Source organism: Tetrao urogallus, assembly GCF_951394365.1.
Source record: "Tetrao urogallus genome assembly, chromosome: 5".
In the NCBI taxonomy this organism is placed as follows: domain Eukaryota; kingdom Metazoa; phylum Chordata; class Aves; order Galliformes; family Phasianidae; genus Tetrao; species Tetrao urogallus.
In genome coordinates, this window is record NC_136818.1 from 54,973,533 (window position 1) to 54,999,601 (window position 26,069).

Sequence of the window (26,069 nt, forward strand, 5' to 3'; positions counted from 1 at the left end):
AGATAGGTTCAAAGATACGATCTATTTTTTTTGTTTATTCTGACTTGGAATGGGGCCAGTCCAATTTATTTGAGGTCTTTCCACAGGCACTTTTCACAACACTATCAATTGATTCCATTGGCTGAAAGCCTAGCATGATTCCTTTCTCTATCTCCTGAAAGAGTAGTAAGAGAAGATACAGAATCCCATTGTCTCAAAATAGATTGATGCATATGTTCATTTTTCTCAGATTTTCCCTAAAGCCCACCTTGCAAGCAGAATTTCCCTTGGTGGTTCCTAAGTAGACCAATTTGCTATGGCACAGTAAGCAGCAGTGTTTGGGCCAGCAGATTGTTGGCTAGAGACTATGTGTGGGCATGCTGAAAACCATGTTTTTCACCCATATGGCCAACAGATGGGAGAAAAGAAACTTTTTCAAGAGAAACACAAGTCACTTATACTATGGCTGCTTGGAACAACAACAGATGATACTAGTCACTTCTCACCAGGCCCTTCATGCCCTCACAGCTCCTTTCAGATCACATTTCCATCCTCCACCCCCTCTGTACTCATACTCAGCTATAGATATCCACACACACAAGCAAAAAAAAAAAAAAAAAAAAAGAAAAACCACCAATGCTGTAACCTTAAAAAAGAAGCTACTTGGACACAGAACTGAACAAGCATGTGTAAAATAAAATATTGACAGCTCTAAGTTTTACCATAACACACTTCTGGATATGCAGTTTGGATGTGCCAAGATACGTAATGCAAAAAATCACAAAGTTTCATATCTACATCTACATTGTTGTTTGGGTATTCATTATCTCTGTGTGTATTCAAACCAACTTTTAGAATACATCTCCCTTCTAAATGAAAGATGATATTGATATTTTGGGTTTTATTATGCATATTCATTATGCATATTCATTAAGGTCCCCTACTTTGAATTTACTAGTAAAGACTGCTGAAAGGGAAACCAATCACATGAAAAAAAAGATTAGTAATGCAAAAATCAAAACAATGCATTCCAAAAATGTAATTCATCGTGTGATGTGCATGTATGTAGGTTGATCTGAAAGTAAAACTTCCTATTTATTTCCAGGGAAACTACAACAGATGCAAAGAGCGTGATGACACATTCAATGGAGCAAATTCTCAGCTACAAAACACTGTTTTTCAACACAGTCACCATTGTTAGCTATGTATTTTCACCAACAATGAACAACAGACTGGGTGCCATGCTCAAAAACATCTGCACTAGCAGAGGCGACCCACTGTTACTGTTGCACATATTATCAGATTCAACCCCCCAGCATTCCTTCCTTCTGCCACCACCGTCATAAATGCAACATTCACCTTCTTAAAACAGACAAGTTATCATGGACTTCTGCAGAACCGTAGCGAAGCCTGCACTGATTTTCCTTCTGCATATTCATGCAGGACATTCCCTTCCACTGAAGGGTTTACAAAGCTCATAAATCTTTTGTTAAAGCAGCATACAAAAGACCACTTACAGGGTACTTGTTTCTTTACCAAAACGGACTATGATGGAAGTGTCATTATACTTAGAACACTCTGGTGATTTGGGGCATAATAAGGACTGTGGAAAAGCTATGAACTCACGGCTTTGGAGAGTTCAAAATGATGAGGAAATTTCTCTGTATACATGATACCTAGCACAAGAGCATCCATACAGCTTTGTAGCAAAGCCTGGAGATGAGGAAGTATTACTTTTCAGAAAGGGTGCTCAGGCACTGGAATGGACTGCCCAGGGAGGTGGTGGAGTCACCGAGCCTGGGGGTGTTCAAGGAAAGACTGGATGTTGTGTTGAGGGACATGGTTTAGTGGGAGCTATTGGGAATAGGTGAACGGTTGGACTGGATGATCTCTTGGGTCTTTTCCAACCTTGGTGATTCTATGATTCTATGATTCTATGAAAGGTACGGCTTACAGTGTTCTTTCTCTAATAAGAGTTCTGTCTCTACAGCAGTTTATAAGAGACTATAAAAACAGCATTCTTCCAGCTTTTAATATTTTGCAGATTCTGTGACACAGACACAATGTCTCTGCATCTAGCAGCCATTTTACTTTTGTTATCCTATTTTGTACAGCTACAATATTTCTATTATGCACTCTCCAATCTGAGAATCACTGGATGACACTCTGAAATGAGAACACCTGCTAAAATCCTTGACCACCAGAATTATGCAGGATATAGGAGCAAATTCTTTCTGGGAGTAAAATGATTTTGTTCCTGTAGGAAAGAACAAAAAAAAAAAGTAGTTTTTTTGTTTGTTTGTTTTCTGGCCCTGTGCAGGACTTGGCATCCAGTACAAATACTACAACAGTGCAGAGGAGAGCTGTTGTCAACTGTGGAGTGCAACTCCTAGAATCCTACAGCCAGAGGAAAAAAAAAAAACCAAAAACTCAACACAGTCACTTTTAGGAAACAGAATTTGGGTAGGGCAAGGGAATAGAAATAAGGGAAGCACCCTTATTCTGTGCTTCCAGGAAGATACCTCTGGTTAATATCGTCTTAGCTTTAAAATTAAAGACACTAGATTGAGAGAGACTTGTTCATTTTGAATTTTGAGGTATCCACAAGTGGCTTTCTCTCTATGACCTTCCCAGACAAAACCTTATTTTTTGATTCCTCCAATTTATTTCTGAAATCCAGGGCTTTCACTTGAAATTCCCTTCATCCTCACATCTGGACGAGTATTCGTACTTGCAGGTTATTAAAATACTATAATTGGATAACATTTTCTCAGGCTTCCTTGGTGATTCTGTCAGAAACACGGCGATCCCCATGGCGTGGCGCTCATTCTTATCTTCAGCAGGGAGAAATAAGTCTGACTTTTCCCTTCCTAATGTGGTTGAATCGTGGAAATCAGGACTAATCTGTGATTGCTCAGCACTACTTTTTCCCTTCAACAGAGATCACGTTTTCTCGATTTTAGAGACCGAACCTGAACATTCTGCTGTGAGCAAGGTCTTCATTCCCCAAGCTTCTACTAAGAGAATTATCTTTGATTTACACTACATTTCTCTTACAAGGCTACTCACCATCCTTACTGTATTTCAAAATACACCTGAACACACAGCAGATTTTTATTTTTTCACCTTATCTTCTCCCTTCAGTTAAATTCCAAAGTCTCCTTGTTCCATTTCTGTTCGCCACTTTTAACATCTCTTCTGAAAGTCACATTTTTTTCCCATTGCTGCTTTTTTTTATTATACCTCTGTCTAAAGTTGTTTTCCAAACCAGCAGTCATTGGGGTTAATCTAAAATCCAGTTTTTCCTCTGCCTGTTGCAAGTTTTTATTCATTCATTCATTCCTGTGTGGGTTCTATTTTTTTATTTGTATTTTTATTTTTGCTTCATCTCTGACTTGAGAACTCACTTTTTGATTGCTGGCATGCAAGTCATTTTCTCAGTTAATAAAACCCTGGGAAGTTCTGCAGTAATGTCCAAAGTAACTATTGTTTCCTATTGGCATGGCATGTTCCCTTTCTCCATGAAGCCACAATGTCCCTGAGCAGATTTAGAGATGCTGTAGAAACAGATGGGTAAAAGAAAAGGGAAAATCAAAAGAGAAAATCGATAGTTATAAACAGTTATTTGCTTCTTCATCACTCTGCAGTTCTTCCAACAGTAGTAGGGTAGTATCAGACATACATTACCTCCTTTCTGTTACTACATCATCTTTCAGGATGTTGTATTTATGGAGCAGCCACAGAATTCTGCAAGCAGCCAAATCATTGTATCTTAAATTCCCACCCTGAACTGGCACATAGTAATTGGGATGTTAACTTCTACCTCACCCAATTGTGAGTCAAAACGGGTTTGCTGAGATAGAACTTGGCCTGTCTTACTTTGCAACTGGCCATGCCTGGAGCATCTATGTGTCAGCTCATTTCCACAGAAGTAGCAAACTAATAATTTTCAATCACGGGAAAAGAAGCTCCAGAGTCTGCTGGAGTTCTGTCAGTCTGGTATTGCCTGTTAGAACATTTGCCTTTATCCAAAGGAAACAATTTTTAAGCACACAAACCCAGTTAATGGACAGTCTCACAAAAGCCTCAGAAAAGAGCTACACAGCAGGAACCATTCGTGTATTTCAGCGTAATTTTATCCTGAGTCCACATATTTAATTAATAGTGTCTGCGCAACATGATACTCTGCTTTGAGAAAGTAGTGGAAGTTTTTGGTAACAGATCCAAAAAACACCAGAAAAGAAACAGGTGACTTTTTCACATCAAAAAGACACACAACTTAATTTCCAGACATGCTCATCCTTTAACTGCATATCTCCACTTTGAATATTACCCATTGCTCCTTCTGTCCTTCCTCCCTGCATGGACATCCCCAGGCAGCCAGCAGAGACACTGGCGATATGCTGTCTGTCCCATGCATATGTACCACAGGCTATAGGAACTGGTGTTCTTTAGTAAAACACACTGCTGATTTTCTTTGTTGTGACATACACACTGTCTGTTAGACACTTTACCACAGAGAGGCAGTGTAAAGATACCCAGTCTTCCTCATCCACACTTAAAATCTTCATATACCTGGTTAAGGTTTGGGGAAAAAAAAAAATAAAAGCTTTTGGTTTCCAAAGTAATGGCATTTTCTTCATTGCTTTGCTTCATCAGTGTAGTATATGATACAAAACCAGGTACAAAATTAAGGAATTAAATGTTTAGAGCAGATATGTAGCAAATGGGTTGTACATGCATTTGAATGAACCTTAACAGAAGTTTAAAATAATTGTCAGCATAGCAATAAGGATCACATGTTCATATAATATTTTCACTGTCAGAGCTTTAGATTTAATCCATAGTCTGGCAAAACAAAACACAATATCACACAATGAAAGATACAGCCGCTCACTGGTATTCAAATACCATAAACAGTAGTAGGCACTGTGGGTTGAACAGCAGACTGGTGAAGGCAGGTTTGTCTTTCATCCTGAACACATAAGAACTAGCATGATGCATACAGCTGTAATGATAAATACTGCCATTGTGAGCTGTCTATAAGCATCTATTTCCTTGAGTTTCAGTTAACCCGGAACTAGATTTTCCATAGGACATAAAACTACATTACACATAAGCAGCTTTCTATGCTGCTTTCTGTGCCAACAGCAAGAAAGACAGAAATAGGAAAGTCAACCAAACTACCATAGGCTGGCAAGGTCTTTATTCTAAAGTATTCTCTATTTCTAAAGCAAGTGATCTATCTCTTGAAAGGTGATTCATACCCTACGAATTTTGATTGCATACCTCTATTGCATCAAGAGATGAATTCTAAAAAAGCACAGAAAAATGCAAGGCATTTGTAATTTTAAGTACCGTGCAAAGGTAATCCTCAGAAAGCGCATGCCTAAACTTCCTATCTGGTAAATGGGGAGAAATGCCTTCACATGCATCTGGAAGGAAGTTCTGTAAATCAAAAAGCACTTAATTCCCAGTGCTACCTGTACTTAGCTGTTGTGTTGTGTGTGATTTCCTTTGCCTCCTCCTGAGATTCAGAGACAAACTTGCAGAAAAATGAACCTGACATAAAAGAACTTAGATTTTCATCAACAGCAACAATTAGCAACAAACCTCTGATTACCAAAAGTTCAAATCTATCCACTTGGCTTTTGGTGGCATTCAGCTTGAACTACACTACAACTACACTGGTTTCATTGCATTCATCTATCATCTTCTCTGCAAAGCAGAAGACAGACTGATGGGTGTCTCAGGATCTGCTGTAGAAAGATGCTACATGCATCCCTTAATTCAACTTAATGTACTGCAGTGGATCTGTTCTCTTCCACAGATTAATGAAAAATGAAGTGGTGTTATATTTCTTTTCCTTGAGAATCAATGAGGCTAACTTGGCAATGGTGTCCCTGACAGAGTAAGAACATTTGTGATGTCAAGGGTGAAATATTTATGCTTCCATGGAAGGCACTTCAGAAACAATCTTTTATTTACTCAGTGTTCTCCAGATTTCTCTCTGACTTTACTGACTGAGATTTGAGCCTATGTGCTAAAATGCTGCCCATTGGATATTTATTCTTTCAAAATCACATCCCACAACAGCACTTTGCTTCACAGCACTTTGTTTTCTTAGACTGACAGGTAAACTAGGGAAAAAGAAAGTCATATACACATACATTGTACACATACACGATTAAGTCTACATAAATACATATTTGTGTATTTATGTGCAGCATACATATCTTAATATACATCTGCTTCTAAGGAAGCAGTCAAATCCAAACATCTACTGAGCATGCATTTATGAATGAAAAACATTCAAATTAGTCATAACTGTGAAGATTTTCATTTTTTTCCCCCACAAGTTTTTCATTTTATGCCAAGTATTCTGAATTATTTGTTGCCTTCAAACCAGGAAAATATACCCTTTTAGAAATTGCTAAAGAATTTTTTAAACATTAAAACCTAGCCCAACATCTTTCCAGCTATTATGAACTATATTAAAGAGTGATTTTATTACTTCTTCAAGTAATAGGTATATTAATAGTGCTCTGTAACTTGTCGGTGATTTGTTTTGCCTGGAAACTTGAAAATCAGAACTTGAATAGAGGGATAAAGAGAATGTTTTTTTTCTAATGAGACCAGGTACAGAGAGGGAAAGGAATTGCAAAGAGAGTACTGGACATCAGTCTCAGGACAGAATGATACTGAAGGTAGGAACCATCTATCCTCTGTAGGGCACTTTCAAACTTCTGCTTGACATCCAGGATCATCAAGCTTGAGATAGTTTGGCAAAAACAACAGGTTTACTCCAAAGCAAGAGGGAAAGTTTTAATGCCCTCTGTGAGAAGTCTGCTGATGGTATCATATGTGTCTGTTGAATTAGCCATTTTTTAATATAAAAGTTCCTAAATTATTAACTTTTTCTAAAGTGATATTTGATGGGAAAAGTAATATCCGTATGAAGTATTAAGTGTTTTTATGAAAGAGCTGTATAAATCTGACAGAGCATAATAATTATGCTGTCAAATATACAAGATTCCATTTTCCCCAAACCATCTAGATCACCAAATTTCACTTTCAGAGAGTGCCGTCAGGGCAGAAAGATTTATTTTGTCTCTTAATACTCAGAAGATGCTTTTGCTGAAAGCACACACATCTAAGGGTTAATGCTCTTTTTCTTTTTTTTCCCAGTACTGCTGAAGCTCATTAGGTTTCGAATGATGGCTTTCTCTGATCACAGGCAGCGAAACGTTGGCTGGTGTTTATTTATTCTTATATTATCAACTTGCCCAAGAGGAAGGATGTTTGTGGTTTGCAGAAGACAGACCATTTGCAGCACATAGGACCCTTCCCACTGCCCCACCATCCAACGATATTCCTTCCTGTAAAGTGAGAAGCCTTTTCTTTTCCTCTGTCTATCATGTGTCCAGGTGATGATGAAATTAGCAAATCCATCTCGAAAACTCCAAATTACACATGGAAAAATGTACTTTTACGAAGGACTACCTAACTGGATTCTTAGATGAGTTAGAGTGCATATGGAAACTATCATTTTTAATTGCCTTGGATTTCAGCGTGCTTAGTTTCATCCACATGATTGAAATACAGGAAGTTTTTGCATTAACTATTTTAGGAAGTTGTGCAAGACATTAATTCTTTCATTTCTGTCATTTATAATGGAATCTAAATCCTTCTGGTACAAGATTTATCTGGAACACATTAATTTGTATATGTCTTCAACAAAACTGAGTAGTGATGTACAGTCTCTTCGCAGACACCAAGGAAATGAAGGAGACATGTTTAAGTACTGAAATAGAGATTCATTCTGAGGTGACTTTGCAGTACAAGTTTCAAGTCAGTACAGCTCTTTGGCCTTGCTTCTTAACATTATCAGGCTAGTATTGCTAACACTCCCATAATATAAAAGGGTTCTTTTAAGCTCTAATAAAGAACTGTTTTTGGTAGACATTTGGGATCATAAAGGCATAAAGAAGCTCTGTAAACATGAAGAGTTGTCACTGAAGAACTGGCTGAAGGTCAGTGCCTTCAGAAACTGCCCTCCAAAGACAAGCTCTAGTACACTCCCAAAGGACAGTTCCATTTCCATAGATAGGGATCTCAGATCCACTCAGGTTAATTGCCATTTTTAAGAATACAAGAGCTTACTAGTCATGAAATACTTACCATATCAACTGCTTCTCCATCCTTTATTTAACTTAATTGCAACTGAATTTTCACTATACGTGATATTCAAAATACACAGCTCTCACTAGCATCACAAAATTATGCACACATCAAATAAGAAGACATCAATCACATTTTAATTTCATGTTCAGGTAAATTTAATAAACCATCTCCCCAAGATGACATTTGGTGGGACTAGAAAGAGTCTGAATTAATCTACTTCCTGCAGAGTAAAACCACTTAAGTATGTACACGTCATGTCAGCATTTACAAAAAAGTGTCAAATTGTCAGTTCCACTAATATGACAAAACAATCTATGTTTCTGAAATTTAATGGTATGATTTTTGGTCTCTCAGATCTTGAAGTTACATTTATTTAAATTAAGAATTGCAACATAAAAGTCCTTACACTTCCCTTCAGGCTTATTTAACAAAAACTTCCATCATGCTACAAATTTTCTAAAGAGTTACAATAATAGATATCCCTTCTTTCATAGTAATTCACATTGCAATTATCGTTGCACAGTAAGTAATTGCCATTAGTAACAAATACGGTGATTTTTTTCTTCTATGTGAAAAATACAAGATCATCTTAGAAGCATGATATAACGCCAATTATTCCCAAGCTTTGTATAAAAGGGGAGTCAGAATTAGCAACGGAGGAATTTTAGGGCAGTAAAACATAGGGATAAGTCTCCACAAATGGAAAATAAGTGGCCTGACCCCAGCAGTATCTAAGATTGCATTTGCATTAACTTTTTAATATACAGCAAACCTCCTCATCAGCCCAATTTAACAGCATTTTCATTTGCATCACCACACAGCCTTGGAGCACATGACTCAGATTAAGCCAAGCCACTTCAGCTCAATCGACAGCATGAAAGATGATTCAAAGCAAAATACCCTGAAACATCTGCAAGATCTACATACCTCTTCCTCACCCTTTTCCACAACACATCCACCATTCTTGCATTGCACTTCTCGCTAGTGAACAGCTTCTCTATTTTTTTTTCCTTTAATATTATACCACCAAGTTTGTCCACAATGCATGAACCTGAGGCAAAAGTGCCTCTTCAGCTACTAAAGCACCCAAATTCCTATCTTGCCATGTATTTTTGTACATATTAGTGGGTAATTCCGTAATCTGTTCAGTCCTGGAATCGGAGCAAGGTAACAATATTTCAACATTTTTCATTAAATGGAGAAAAAGACTCTTTTTTTCTGGAAAACCCAAACCAAAATGTTTGTTCTCAGTAACACCAATAAAAACAGAGGAAAATAGCTGAAACATTATTTAATATCAAACGCAAAACTTCCTGACCATATTATTAGAACCTTGATTGAATTCACGATAGGACATGATTCAGGCAAGGAAAAATGAGTCAAAAAAAATCAGAAGATTGTGTCATAAAAACATGCAGTCACATTTCATTGAGAAAATATTTCAGCCATATTTTTTTAAAAAAGGTTATTTGGCATGCTTGAATGTCACTTTTCCAATAAACCATTTGAAGAATATGATTTCTCCTCATCATTTGCCTGTTCCTTGGTTTTACTTGATTCTGTCTAGGTTATCAGGTCAGAATTTACATTCCAAAAGTCTGGAGATAATTTGGAGAACCTCAAAGTATAGAGCTCAACTTGTCCTGATGCCCAAGGCTGACATAATTTATCACATGCTGTTGTTCAGGTGACAGCGATATAATACTGTCAACATGTAGAAAGACCCACATCTCCCCAGATAGAAGTCAGAGTGACATTTTCAAATGAATGTGTCAACAGCAATGCATTATTCATGTTGTGATCAGACATCCTATTGAGAAGCAAAAACAATACTTTATTACTTAGAGGGTGAATGACAAAATAGCAGCAGACTGTTTTTTGGAGACATCCCATAGAGAGGTCATTTCTCTATTGGCTATTTAGGGAAATCGAATCCCTTTGCCATCAGGAAGATGAGTTCTTGAGTGATTCATAAGCTAAAATGGGTTAGGTTTGCTATGGGTGTTACTCCAGACGAAACTGCTCAAATGATGTTGGCTGACAAAGCCTTGTTCTTGAGGCAAAGCCAGAGCAGCCTACATCCCACAGGTGTTTGAGAGGACAGCTGTGATGTGTCTGAAAGGTTTTGTTACATCTTTAAGACAGCATGAAAAAGTTGAACCAGACAGGTCCATCCTCAGCATTCAGAAATATGGCTCCATCCTACCCCTCCAGCATCCCCCAGCCTAACTTTGGCCATGACGTGAGTGAAATGGCTGCTCAGGAGCAGCTATCTCTGTCCTAGCATCTTCCCTACACCTAAGGAGCCCTTACTGGAAGTGGAAGAAACACATTTAGTTTCCAGAACAAAACAGGGTGACCAAAAGATTATAGATGCTGAGGCTTGATGAAAAAAAAAAAAAATTGTAAAATGTTAATTTTAGGGACACTTCAACTGAACTGTCATATCTTTGGGGAGATTCAGCTACACTTCTTTTTATTTATTATTTTAATGACAATAGAAAGGAAAAGAGGAGTTTTGTGGCTCAGAATTTTGTCCACTCTTACTACTTGCCTTCCTAGTTGAAATCAATCATGTTTGATTCCATCTGTACCCCTAGAAATTAATTGTGACAATACCAGAGGAAAAGAAAGTCTTTTCATTAAAACCTGATGCTGAAAATTGGAGTAACTTGGTTTCAATTACGATTCTACCATTTATCCTTGAGGTGACTTGTGGCTGATCACGAAATGAGTTTTTTCTTCCACTTCACAGTTATTTTGTCCAAAAATTAAAAATTGTTGTTCCCATCTAGAACTTTCTTTAGTAATGTTTGAGTTGTCAGCCAGAACTTCTCTGTGTTGTACCCCCTCTTCCAGGAGGCAATGGATACACATAATTGCAATGCTAAATGAAGACCCACTGCTATAAAGGCCGGTAATGGAGTGGAGAATCAGACCTAGTATTTTAATTATTTACTAAAATGCTGCAAAGAGTCTAGAGATGTGACAGCAAATGGCAGATTTGGCTGAGAAATACATGAACTGCCAAGCCACAAAATTCCCATTTTTCTGCAAATGCACTCTGTGTAATAATTACTAAACATATTGAGCCCTCTCGCATATAAGCAGAGCTTTCTCTAATGGGAATGTTTTCAAAGTGAGGCTAAAGTACATCTTTATGTCTGGGAGGATAATAGGACAAACTTCTTTTCCATTGCAGATAAAGAAGATGTGTTTTAGACTTGCTCAAGGGAAATTTCCAGCTGGCCAATTACAGCTAGCAAAGATCTCCTCTATAAAATGGTATTCCACCGGGGTCAACTGGCTAGTAAATGTGTTTTCTAAAGACGAAAAGTACATAATTACTGAAAAGGACTCCTGGACCTTGCTGGCAGTTAACATTGCTAAAATGGACATTTTTTGGTTAGCACATAAACACAAGCAGATGGGCTGGCTCCCAAGATCTAATTATCAGAAGAGGTTCCAGTGCTTTTTGTCTTTCTGCTTAGGAAAAAAAAACAAAACAAAACAACAACAACAAAAAAAAAACAACAACAACAAAAAAAAAGAAGACAAAGAAAAGAAAAACTAACGAAAGAAGAAAATGAAGTAAGAAAGCCTTAAATAAGTTTATTTGGCCATACCGTCTAAGCCTTGGCAACAAGTGGTCTCTGTGTAGAAAAAAAAGAGAATGAAAAAAGGGAGATGTTTGTAATCCACCATATAATGAGTAACCATATCAAAAGCATGTTTGTAAATATGCTTAGTCACAGCAGTTTCTTGAACAGCATCAACTTCTTCAGAGTTACACTTCTCAGTGATAAAGGGCACACAGTGCCAAAGGGAGATCTGAATAGCAACGCTTCCCAGCTAGAGGGGATCTCAAGAAGTCTGACAAGGGAGTGGATGTGACCAGAATACAATCAATTATTTATATAAACACCCACATTCTTGGGCTGTTCATATTTCCTGCTGAGCATTTCTGAGCAAAAATCAAGGTGTTTTCATGCAGTGTAATTCAAGGGCTGCGCTCAGGTAAATCAGAACTGAACTTTTTCCTACTTCTGTCCGGAAATTAAGGGCAGCAAACTAGAGGACTGGTTCTTTTTTGCCTATCATCCCAGACTTTAAGGTACTGGCAATTTGCATTCTTACAAATCCTAACGAATTAGGGATGACAGTCATCTCATGAACTACATTGTGAGCATAACAACTCCACTAACAATACTGACGTGACACACCTCTTCCAGAAGCTGCTTCCTGTAGGCATTGAAGAGGAGAGGGAATAGCTAAAAGCATCCCTTTAACCTCTCTAAATCTTTCATATTTACAGAATAAGTTGTGGGATCTCTCTAAATGAATATGCCTGACTTCAACATAAATGGTGTGTGCATAAAAACTTTGGCTAGACCAAGTGCTTGGAAAATGGATGACTGTGCATTTCTTAGGACTCCTATTAAGGCTTCCACATTCCTCCTAGCATTAGAAGCCAAAAACAGGCTTCCAAGGTATCTCAAAACAAAACTACTTGTAAAATTCTACTTTCCTTCTGTGGATTAAAACTGAGGCAGTGCTACATTAGTGCTAAGATATGAAGCAAGGATGGAACAAAGTAAAGAAAATAACATGAAGAAGAAAATTGCCAGTCATGTCACTACTTTCAACTATTGGTCAAGTCAGAGTGTGATGGTGTTTTTAATAAGGTATATCAGTGATCATTTCAGCATTTTGTTCTCTGAATTTCCCATAAATGGCAGACTACATCAGCTTGCTCATGCTGAGAATTTGTGTTGGCAACACTGCTAAATAGTGGCTTACTTGCTGTTTTGTCAACATTAGCATGCTCCTTCCTATTTATTACTCAACTCAGAAGATTTCTCCAAGCAAAAACTCAGATTCTACTTCATAACCCAGAGGCTATTTTTCCCTTTTTTTTATTTCTGTTTTTTATTTTCTCCTGGAACTTGATGCTCCTTGTCAAATAAAATTTTAAACTTGTATTTTGGAGAAGCCTCCGTGGAAGTCAAAAGATACCAGCATACACGGGAAAAGAAGCACCAAACAAAAAACAAAGAAACATAAACCAACAACTCTATTAATACTGCATAGCACCGATAGAGTAATAATACAAACGTTTGTATTTTTTTTTCCTTAAAGCCATAATTTTATTACTTCAAACAGCAATATTTCCAGTTGCATTCAAGACATAAAAGCAGGTCCAAACAGCATATAGAGAGCAGCTTTCTAAAGTATGTGTGCAGTGACTATCATCAAATGCTTTGGATATACTTTGCCCTTTCAAATCCCTTTTGAGTCTCCTAGAAAGGCCAAACCACTTTTAGGATGAAAACCCTTGATAAGTTTATGAAAGGAATTAAATGATATAGCTGCCTGTGATACCAAGGGACAGCAATGAGTGGTCTAAAAGTTTCCTCTGGTCCTAAATTTATATACACCTCATTTTACCTTTTTTACAGACACTTAGAGGGATTCAACAGAATTTGTCTTGGATATCAGGACATGTCCACAGGCAGAGTGAGATAGCAGAGTAACAGACTAGCAGCATTGTGGACACACATTATGGAACCACACTTGTAGTTGAGATCATTCTCAGCCAGGTAAAAAGCTCATATCGAGATGAATTCGAACACAAAATACAATTCTAAAAAGCCTCAATCACCTAGGTAGTGTGAAAACAACACATGGGCTCTAAGTATAACCTGGACATTTGGTGTGTGATGTCTGTAGAACGCAGGAGAATGAAAGAGAGTTTTGCAATGTCAGCTGAGTCATCTGGGATCATGGTAACCAGAAAAGAAGCAATGAAAGCTGGGTGAGGGGACAAAAGGGACAGGGTGTCTAGGACAGTCGAGACAGCAGAAAAAATGGGGGGAAAGGAAGAAAAAAAAAAGCACTTGTGCATTAGTTAATTCCACTAACTTAAGTGTATAATGTAATTGCCCATTTATGTCAAAAACTACTGTGAATGCAGACAAGAAGAATAAAGGTATCAACGCAGAGAACATCTGGACTCCAGTGCTACATCTTGGCTTAAACAATGTCAGGTTCAGAGATGCCCCTCTTTTTCCTGCAGCAGCTTTATTCTACTGGTCTTCTGATAGAGTTAGGATGGAGAGTAGCAAAAGAAGAAGACAAAGGAAAATTCTTACACTCCAAGGATTGTTTGAGTTGTTCCCCCTTTGAGCTGGATGAATCTGGGAGGAATTCATTTGATTGCCATTTAATTTTTCCATTTCATGACCATTTGGACAGAGCTTAACATTAACACATACTTCAGTAAATCCAGCCCAGTTTGATTTCCCATCTGAAGAAGTAGTTAGACAGCACAAAATAAGTCAGAGATGGAGAACCAACTCTTCTGACAAATTCAAGTGGTTCTGACTGACACCTAAGCACCACTCTGGAATCTGCAGCTTGGACAAATCAAAGCACCTATTGCCTCAGTGAGGGGAAGAGACAAAGAAATAGCCAGGAACAGTGCTCTCTTCCAGGACCCTTTTCCCTTCTCTTTCTTCTATGATGAAGCTACAATAAGTGTTATTTGTGAAACCAGAGGTTCAGTGGGATGAGGAAGCCCGCCCTAATAACTATCCTTCAGGAGTGGACACGCTCATCAAATATGCCCTGTTAAAAACAGAAGAAAGTTGTTTGCACATGAGAACAATTCCTAGGGCTGCAAATCGATGCAGAAACTTGGAGAGAACTAAGTTTAATTTGTGACTCCCCTCCTGTCCATGCCAATACAGTAGTAGTTAATGCATTAATTGCTGAACAAAAAGTACTGCCATCAAAAACTCATTGATGTTAGCTCTCTTTTTTTTTTTTTTTTTCCCCCTACATTATTTCTTTCTCCTGGCACTGCTATTTCTCTTTCATCATCAACTTATCTTTCAAGGCTCCAACACCAGTAGCTGGGGTATTGCTACCAAAGAACAATGTCAGGTGGATATGCCAAGACCAGTTCAACCTCTTAATCATATTTTGCTTGCAAGATGAAAAACAGAAACTCATTTACAGGCAACATGAGCTGTGCAAAGATCCACATACCCTAAGCCTTTGTTACAGAAAGGAAAGGTGAGCTGGTGACATGTCAGGGAATACAAAACAAACAAAGTTTGCCTCGTATTCAGATCAGCTTTCAGACTACTCCTACACATCAGACAGTACCACTCATCTGCTCCTCAATCTAGAAGAAACTTCCTTATAAACAGATAAAAAGCAGAGGAAACTTCCATCACATTCTGTAGGAACCAGCACTTTCAGTTCATCTTCTGCATGTAAAGAGTCACCTTCGTTTGAACTTCCCTTTGCCAAACTACACTGTTCCCATCTTTTAAAGGAAGTGTGTGAAGTCTGATTATTCCCAGGTTGTTGGAGACCCAGAAAGCAGTAGAGTCTTTCCACCACATACATTTCACAAGGTCTAGAGTGTAAATAGAAGGGCTAGAAACCCTCATTTTGCACAACTGAATCTGCTTCCACAGCCTCAGACTCCAGCCAAGGATTTAAGGCAAACTCCAAATTGCTAAGGCTTGTGATAGCAGGATGAGAGCTGGTGCCTTTGTAGATGACAAATATACAAAGATGTAAGCAAAGCCTAGACTGAGAGTAGGCAAAAGCTTTGAGCTTTCCTGTGGAAAGTGACAGAGAAGAGATATTAAGGGCAACCCCTTAATCAATAGAAGGAATGAAAAAGGCAGGCAGCATCTCCCTTAGTTGGATGGTTCAGACAGTGAACTGAGGTATTTCTCTGTCTTAACTGAAATCTCTGTGTAAAGAAGGCTGTTCTTCTGCCATTTCTCCATTAAGAATTTATCTAGGAATAAGTAATGCAGGTTTTCTTTCACCATGCATGGGATCCTGAGCTCTGCCAACTCCTAAATTACAGCAACAGAGTCATGATAACTGACAGTTCCCTGTCTTTTAACATGCCCCAGTCTCAGTCAACAAAAACCAAACAAATAGAAGATGTCATGCAAAGATCAGGTTTCTTGGGCTGTTTATATGCATGCATATTTGCATCTGTGTGCATATGCTGCAGGCAGTTTGCGTTTAACCAAATGGAAACAAAGTGAGTTAGTGAAAAAGCAGTAGATAGATTGAAATTATGTAATAGACCATTTGGGGAAACAGAAGTATTGTAGTTACATCGAGAGGCGTAGAGTGAGATCTCTATCGCCAGAACATTTAAAACCAAAAGCAAAACAAAGCCAGCCTAGAAACCCACAGTCAATGCAGATAAGATAGAGGAGAACTGTGTCTTATTGTACAACTGCACCCCCTTCCAATGACATAAATAATCCTTTATTTTTCACCTTGGTTCTGTGCCCATGAGAAATGGCAACAATCTATTTGACGGGACCCGGACTGAATGCTGACCTTGCACCTGGCTGGTATATCAGTGTCACCTATTTCATTTTATTATTTTTTAAAACTTGAAACTTTCGACACCATCTGGTTGCTGCGACCACAGCCCTCTGACACAACTGAAAATGAATGTTTCATTTTCTGAAGAGGAACAAAAATAACAGTCACTTCTTCAAAATGGAGTCACACCTATGAAAATGTTCTTATAAAACTCAATTCCTAGGTTAAATTATTATCTGTGGAAAATGGGAGAAGGATGGAGAACAAGAAGAACAAAAGACAAGAAAACTACATGAAAAATAGAAGATACTAAGTGTACCTAAATACTGCTGTAGGTGGGGCATTTTTTTCTTCAGTTTTGACAATTGGCAGTTCAAGAGAATGACATTCAAGGAGCTCATGGATCATTCTCACGTGGGCATGTGCTGAACTCCCCAAACTGATAGAAGAATGGGCATCCCTACACCATGACTCAAGGAAAAACAAGAAAGATTTTTAAGGAAGAATAATCGTGCAGTCACGGTATTATGCATAAAATGACTATAACATGCAAGCTATAGGAGTATTTCTAGCAATCACTCCTATTTATGTCAGAATCCATTAAGGTTCAAAATTCTGACTGTGGAGGTTCCCCAAACTTGTGCCTCATATCAGCTGCTATTTTGAAAGATAGTTTTTGGAAAGATTTTGTTTCCATTTTGGGACCAAATATGTAACCATTTCCAGTTTCTTTCCATTAGGGTGCAGATAAAGTGTCAAAGTCTTCCAAAGGTCAGGGGGAAAAAAAAAAACACACAACAAAAAAACAAGTCCCAAAGAGATGACAAAACTGTAATAAAATCTATCAGTATTCTGGAAGGTCTACCAGCAAATTAAATATAATGCCTAAAGACTTCTCATTACCAAGCCTGGGGAACTTTGTCCCTCAAGATTCCTTCCCTTCAGGCTGCCATTCCTTAATGCTGCTTCTGTTTGAAGCAAGAGAGCTGCTTAGATATGTGACAGCATCAGAAAATTACACTTCTTTGGAAAGCTGAAGGGTTATTACTCTTTAAATGCAACACGCTGCAAGATTCTACCTCTCATTTCCAGAACATTTCCACTGGCAAGTCAGCTCTGCATTTGATTGACACCTAGTTAACGTTAAATAGGCCAAGGCACTAACAAAATTCAACAATTAACAAAGGAAAATAAATAAATAAATATTTTTATTTTTGCACTTGGTGTGGGGGTTTCATTCCAGTTTAATGCCTCACTTGATTTTTAATGAGCATAAATTTTTATACATGTGCAGTTAGTTGCGATGCAAACTATGAAGACAGCAGAGCATCAGTAGTTGATTACAGACATCCATTTATTTCCAGCACCAATCCCACTAGGAAATGCAATCTATTTGCCAAAGAATCTTTTAAGCATCCATACCAATCCTCAGCTATTCAAGAGGCAAAATTTGCAACACTTAACTACTTCAATCTAATTTCCAAAATCCCCACTATCTGCAGCTTTTAAAGCCCAAGAGCATGGATTTTGTATAACCGATTTTGGTGCTGCAGGTTACCTAGGCAGAGAAGTACATTTCTCTCCTGGCAGCACATCACAAAAACAGATGCTACTGCCTTGGTAGTGAAAGGATTGAAGCAATTCCCATGTCAGCTGGCACAAAATTGTCTCAGCATCACATTCCTACCCACCCTCAATAGATACTGACAGAAGAACAACAATAGACAACAAAAAGGTTATTCAATAAAATACTGAGGTGAAAGCAAGAGGCTGAACTAACTTCTTGTTAATTTCTCTTATCTTTGCTCCAAGCACATAGAAACACTCCAGAAAGCCTGAAGCCATAGGAGTTGTGCTTAATATTAGTTGTAGCTTTGGGTAGACTGATAGTTTCCTCTGCAGCAGCTTCACCTGCAGATGCTGCTCTAAATGCAAAGTCTAAATGGGTACCTCCAGCAAGGAGAGCAGAGGGACAGACCACTTGATGCCTCTTTGTTCACTGCTCAGTTGGCTGCTCTAGATCCTTTAATTCCCCAGCTTGTACTGATAGTGAGTCCTTGAACTTGGTTTTGCTTTGCTGAATCTCATGAGGTTCACCTGGGCTCCCTGCTTAGCCAGTCTAGGTCTCTGGTCTCAGTTTGGTGTCATCTGCAAATTTGCTGAGGGTGCACTCGATCCCACTGTCAGTGTCACTGATGAAGATGTTACAGAGCACCTATCTCAATACAGACCCCTAAAGGACACCACTCATCTCCATCCAGACATTAAGCCTTCGACCTCTACTCTCTGGAAACAACCTTACAAGCAACTTCTCATCTATTAAATGGTCAACCCAACAGTTCGCTCTTTTTTAGGAAGCATAGGTACCTGCTAAAGAATTTTACAGCTTTCTTGCAGTTTTTGAAACTGCAAGAAACAAGTTTTCAGGGTTTTTAGCTAGTTTTCATTTACAGAAAGCCACAATTCTTTTACTCTAAATTCAAGTACAACAAAATTAATCCTGAGTATTTCTAACAGGAGAAAAATCATCTTGCAACAGCAAAAAGACCCAGAAGCAATATGTCAGGACATGACTCTGAGATATCATTTTGTCTGTTCCCTGATCATACAGTATAACTACTGTGTTTATATCAATCTTGATATTTTTTCTAACTTCTTTACATACTTCAGTGAAGTTTCCATAAGCCATTAGCTTAGCTCATTTTAGATGCTAGGATCATTTCTGTGGCCACCCATAATACTCATTTTTCTTAAAGCACGGAGCCCAATAAGCAAAGCAAACATTACAGCTGAGGAGTTTTCTTAAAATCATTTTACTCACACCACTTCATCTCCTCTGTTGAGGTAAAAGCCCTCTGTCACTTCTGCAATAGTGTGATATTCCTTCTGCTTGCTGGTTTGAAACTTCACAGAAACCTTACATCCATTCCTGCAGCAAGTCTGCTGAGCCAGGTAATCCACAACTTCTATGTGATACTTTTCATTTGCTCTTATTGAATCACAGACTTTTTACTTGCACACAGTTCCTCTGATTTATGAAGAACATTTTGAATTCTCCTCAGTGCCTGAAGCATCTGCAGACTTTCCCAGTTTCATGCCATCAACAAGCTACACTCCGTACACCAAAAAGATGCTAATAAATTGATAATTTTATTTTATTAATAGGTTATTAATAGGTTATTAACAAAATGTTATTTATTATTGAAAATAATAATGTATAATGCCAGTCCTAAGACAACTCCCTGTGCACCCAGTGCAGTCTATCCTCCCTATTTGATTAGGTGTCACTAGCAGGTTTTCTTTGGGAGCAATTTTCCAGTAAGTAACTCGTTCAACTTACATATGTTCCACTTGCCTGCTTCTTTAATTGTTACAAGGAGCCTGTTTTGTTTCCAGGGAATAAAATTATTCTTTAAATTAGTCTTTAAAATGTTTCATAAAATGATGCTTTTTGCTTTCACCTAAATCCAATAGCCAACATACATGTAGCAGCCTTAATCTTAAGAGATTCCAGAGGCTAAAGATGCTTTCCCTCCTGTTTCCTCTCCCTATAGCTGGCGTAACAAGGCAGTGGGAAAAGTCGTTGTGAATGCCTTAGACTGATATAATAACTGGAGCAGATGTCTCTCTATCTATCAGAAAATCACAGCTGCTTTGAAAATAAATGACAGACTTTTTACAGACTAAAAAGAGATTTACAGCATGAAACAAACAAACAAACAAACAAACGAAAAAAAAAAAAAACCCAAATCATTCAGTTGCAACTATATAGACAGGAGGCTAATTAGAGCTAATCTAGAGCAGATTTGCCCTTTTACAAAATGAGAAGCACTCACTTTGCTTGCTGAAAACAGGCTGGCCTTCAGTACTTACTCAGCATTACCCTGAGGTCTGCATTCCCACAGCCCCCAGTCACTGGCTGCAGCTGATGTGGCCTTACTTCTGGGGGTGTGTCATTATATTTAAGCAAGCATCACTAATTTAATCTTTAAGGATCTGGCCTATTTTTTTTATTATTTTTTCTACAATTCATTGCTTTTTCCCCTTCAGTTCAATCTGGTAATATTCTACAGCCATTTGTTGCTACAGCCCCATGTAAACATTCTGCATGAAGACCTAGATAATGACATAGCTAAGCATTCCTCACCACAGCCCTTATCAATCCTCCATTGGGAATTTGTCCTCTCTGTAATGCTCCATACATTTATCTCATACAAGCAAAATATAACTGGCTAAAACAATACCCAGATAGAAAGGTCATATTTATAAAGCAGAAAATATTGCCTGTCCCCCTCCCAACAATGAAGCATCCAGTAAATTTTTAGTAATGAAGAAACAATAAATTTCTGCCAGTACATGCTGGTCTTACGAGAGAGGAAAGTTAAATTGCTGCCGTCTGGCTTGGTGACATGATCCCCAGACGGCTGGATGAAACTTTCCTGGTTGCTCATTCTCATTCTTTAGCTTCAGTGGAAGATGAATCAGGAACAGATGGGAGGTCCAGCCTCAAATCCATCATCTGCCAGCCCCTTCTCAAGCAAAAATCATTAGGTTGCCTTCAGGATTCATCAGTATTTGCTGACTGGTCTGGACGCCCAAGTTGTGCTGTTTGGGAGCACTCTGTGAGGCACCACCATCACCATCCTACCCTGATCCATTTGCTCTGACACCAGGGTGGATCTGAATCAACAATTCTCAGAATGTTGGTGCAAACACTTGACACACACTTGCTTTATCTTCAGTGTTTGCAGGAGAAAAAAAAAAAAAAAAAAAAGGAAGAAAAAAGCTCCTCTCTTTGGGTCTTTGGGCCACAAAGGGCTGCAATAAATAGATGAGCTGGACCTGTAGATCTGGCTCTGCCAGCACTAATGATTTTTAAGCACAGGTTGTGATATGAATTTCTATACAGATTTCCCTGGAGAATAAAACCCTGTGCTAACCAAATATAGGACTGCTCAGGAGAAAAATAAAAGATGAGAAAAAAAGAAAATCATTCACACCTTTACCTAGAAAGGCAGACGGATGTGTTGGAAGCTGACTATAGAAATTAGTCATCTGCCTCCAGTTAATTGTAAGGGACCCTCTAAGCCTATTAGAAAAATCTCTGCCATAAGGAAGATGTCATAAACAGAGTTTCCTCCTCCACAGTTAGCTGTCATAGCTGTTAACTCGTCTCTCCCAAGTTAAAAAGAAATTTCACCTGGTGGAAGAAATGCTTTGTTTATGTCTTTTCCACTATCCATTTAGATGTGATGAATGTGTAAAAGATTTCTAGAGAAGACAAGTCCCCCAGGAATAAAGCAAGCAATCATAACAGTGGCATTTTCTTTAAGTTATGGAGTCTTTCATAGTAGCTCTAAGACTTGATTCAGTGAACTAGTAAGGCACGCACTTTTTGTACATGTTTTCATTTCCTTGACTTTCACCAAGGATGCAGAATCATCCCAAAAATTTACAGCACTCTGAAAGACCAAGTTATTAAAAACAGTATACCTAAGGGGGGAAAATTCTGTTGATTTCATCAGATGATTACAACTATGTCTGAATTTTGTTAACATATAGTACACAATTCTAAGGGAGATACTTCTTGGCTTTGGAAACTGATTTCTACGGAAGATCTGTGGCTACATTTTTTGCATCGTGCATCAGGTCACCCAAGCTGCTTACCCAATTTTAATTATAGAAATCACACAGTTTTCCAAGAGAAGCAGAAGTTACAAAATCTTTCATGATCAGAGTCCCTGTTAGGGACTTGAGAATCCCATTGCATTTGGAAGTAGAGAAATCATCACAACTTCATACAATTGTATAAAATTTTCAGTAGGTATGTCAGGCTCATTACTTTATTGGTTAAGTCCTCCATTACTGTAAATTGCTCTAAATCCTAAAATTATCTGGGTAGACATACTTCTTCCCTACTTTGAGGCAGGACGTGGCTTACCTAGACTACCCCAGAAATAGATTTGTCTAAAAATATATTCCTAATTTGCAGCTTGATATGCATCTCTAATCTGCCTTCCTGCTATTTCAACTAAACCTCATCCAACAGTCTGTAGACAGCAATCAATATGCAGAAATCACTATAACAGTAACCATTTTTATAACCATCCATACGTCTTCAAACACCATCTCCCCTCCAGCCTCTTCCAGATAGAACAGAGGCAAATTTTCATCATTTTCTCACAGTTCTTTTCCACTTCATTTGTTGGACAAACTTCCTCCAAAACATGCTCTCATTCCCCAGTTCTTTATGTCTGGTACCAAAAGCATGACAGAACCCCTAGAGGCCTCTCTCATTCTAAACTGTCCTGCAGTAGTGTTCTGTCATCTAAATCCCCAAAAGGAAAATGGATTACTATCCTGCATGTCTTTGCTCCAGTTGCCATTCACAGTGGGAATGATTTTCTCCTTCTTCCAGAACTTTACATTTCTGAGCCATATTCTGTATCTGCATATTATATCCTTCCTACTAGTACAGTTGCTGAGTCAGATACAATTGAACTTCTTGTACATGCCATGCTTTGCACTTCTCTTCATTGAATTTGATTCTATTGTTATTAAACCCTTAAAGTTTACTCCAGAAATGATCAAGAGCTCTTCCGTCAGTTAGCCATCATCCACCTCTGATGTAGTGGGCCAACATAACAGGAGACAATACTTTCAAAGCAGACCTCGTACCGTCAGAAATTTAATCAGCAAATTCCTACTGCACTGAGGTTCTTAATGAAATTTACACAAATTACACAAATTTGAGCCTAAGAACAGCCTTTTGGACATTTAGCCTATCTCCCCCCTCCAATCTTTCTCCATTCAATATTCTTTTATCCAGTTCTTCCCTCATTTTTCAATTCTATCTTTTTTTTTTAAGTCACAGCACTTCACTTAATCCTGTATCACGTCTTCCAGAAGACAGGAAATTAGGAGATATACTTCTTTCTTTTATAGATGCATGTTTATTTTATAAAAGAAATAATCACTTCTACTTGATATATCCAATAGTGGAGAGCAGACTAGTGGTATAATAGTTGTTCAGCTATCTTTTCTTCATCCCAGTTTAAATGCAATAGAACTTCTCATTCACATCACAAGTCACATCTATTATTGCCCTGAATGGAGTGCTTCATTTTACCAGAGAGCTGACTTCTCCACCAAAAAGTATACAGACCTCTGGCCCCACATGCTCTTTACTATTCTTGTAATGAAATGACTGGAGAATGTTTCACTGGTTTTTGTATTTCCAAGAAGAAATTATGCTGCCACATTCATTTATGATGTCAGAAATTTCTTTCAGTGTGAATGGTTACTCCATTCACAAAAAGGTGCATGTGTTCTATGACAATTTCAATAACTTCCCATAATTTCTATTTTATGCATATGAATACAGTTGATGCCTCTTCATGTTATGATCCTTTATATTATGCTACATTATGGCTATTCAATAAAGAACAAGGGTTTTGTTGTTGGTGCAGTTGCTTTTAAAGAAGGCAAGCAACTGGTTCAGAGTGTATCTCTCTGGACTCTGCTAAGGACTATATAGCATTGGGGAATTACAGACTCTGCTTTGAGGGAATGGGATAGATTTTATTTTGAGAAAATGAAATAAAAGGAAAAAAAATAAGTCTTGAATTATTGCAATCTAATATATTCTCCAACAATGTGGCTTGTTCTATTTTCACTCAAAAATGCATGTTTTTGTTTGTATTTTGTTTCCAGACAACATTAGGATTTTAATAAACTAAAATCTGACAAGCATTTGTCAACCTGTGAGTCAAGACAAATCTGAAACTACATAGTGAAGAAACAAGATGCAGTAATAAAGGGATCCCAGAAGGAATTCAGAAGTCATTGCAAAAATAGCAAAGCAGCAATATATTTTGGACCAGGGATCTCTGAACCTTCCCATCCATGCTGCAGTAAGCCTATACTTTTACTGTGTCTTTACCACTATTCTATTCTCCAGGTAAACACCAGAACTGCTGAGGTAAATCGCACAAAGTTCTGTTTTTAAAAAACAGAATATTAGGAAATGTTTCACATAACAAGAACAATCCTCTTGCAATGCATATGTGTGCAGTTTCTGCAGATCTGAAGTGTTCACTATACAAATTAAAATGGTTTTTTAGAGTAGAGATAACAGAATTGAGATGCAAGTCACTTCTGACCACCAATACCTTTATCAATTTAGAGAGTATCAATTTGCTGCCTGAATATAAAGTAAAACCTGATGAGAGCAAAGAGTTATATGTCAAACAGGGATAGAAAAGTCTGCATAAAGATATCTATACATTTGGTTTTGTTATTGACTTTGTATGCATATATACCTATATATGTAGGACACCTCAAAAGTAATACCTTCTATTTATTTCCATGGAAACTACAATTGACATGAAGAGCAATAACACTATATGTTAGAACACATTCTCAGCCACAAAACACCATTTTTCAACATATCCATCACCATTAGCTATGCATTTTCACCAGCAATGAACAAGAGCCTGCATGATGTGCTTGCAATAATCTGCACCAACGGAGGTCACCTCCTGTTTCACACCTGCTATGTGATGTCATTGCTTGGAAAGTGTTGCCCACATAGATCACCTTCCATTAGCCTTAACAGATGGAAGCCAGAAGGCACCAAATTCAGATTATACTGCAGATGTGGTAGAACAGTCCAGCCAAGATTGGCAACATGTTCCATAGTAAATGTCAATGGGTGCCATTTTTTTTCCATGAGGACAAATTCTATTACACACCTTTGCCTCACATGCACTTCCATGTCACATACCATTTAATAGACAGACAGAAAATGTAACAGAATATTGGCAAGAAGGTTCTACCTCTACTGCCATCCCACTAATATCCACCTCTGATGTCATGGGCCATCATAAAATATGAGGCATTACTTTTGGAGCACTCCTCATATATAATATATGTATATATGTAATTGCCCACCCCTATTAACTTTGAATCCTTTAAATATAGCATTTAAATACAGCACTGAAGAAAACTGGGACTTAGAACATGAGAAAGAGAAAAGGAGGGGCTCTCCAGTATCAAATACATAATGTCAGTGAAGTGGATAGGCTGTTGTAAGCAAAGGTAAACTGTGGGCATTTCTTTCATCCTCCAGGTTTCTCTTTTGTTTGGCCAGCTATAAATCTATTCCTAATATATCATAAAAACATCCACTGCTTATGTGACCTTCACTGCCTTTGAGTTACTCAGCTGGCTTTAAGGCTAAGACATTTTCCAGGGATGTACTGCTCTTTTAGAAACAGATTCCTTTCTCTGCTGAGTCCTTTTTCATCTTGCAGAAGCTCACTCACAGGACAAAGAGAGAAAAACCAACATGAACACAACTAATTTTGTCATTCAAGCAGCTACTTATAAGAAAGGATGAAGGAAAAACCTGGATAAATGGTTACCTTTAAAACTGCTACGCAGTCTTGTGAAATAGATGTAATTAGTTAGAGATTGATAATATCCACAGGCTGAGACACAGGGTTGATGGAGGCTTTACAAATATACAAATTGGG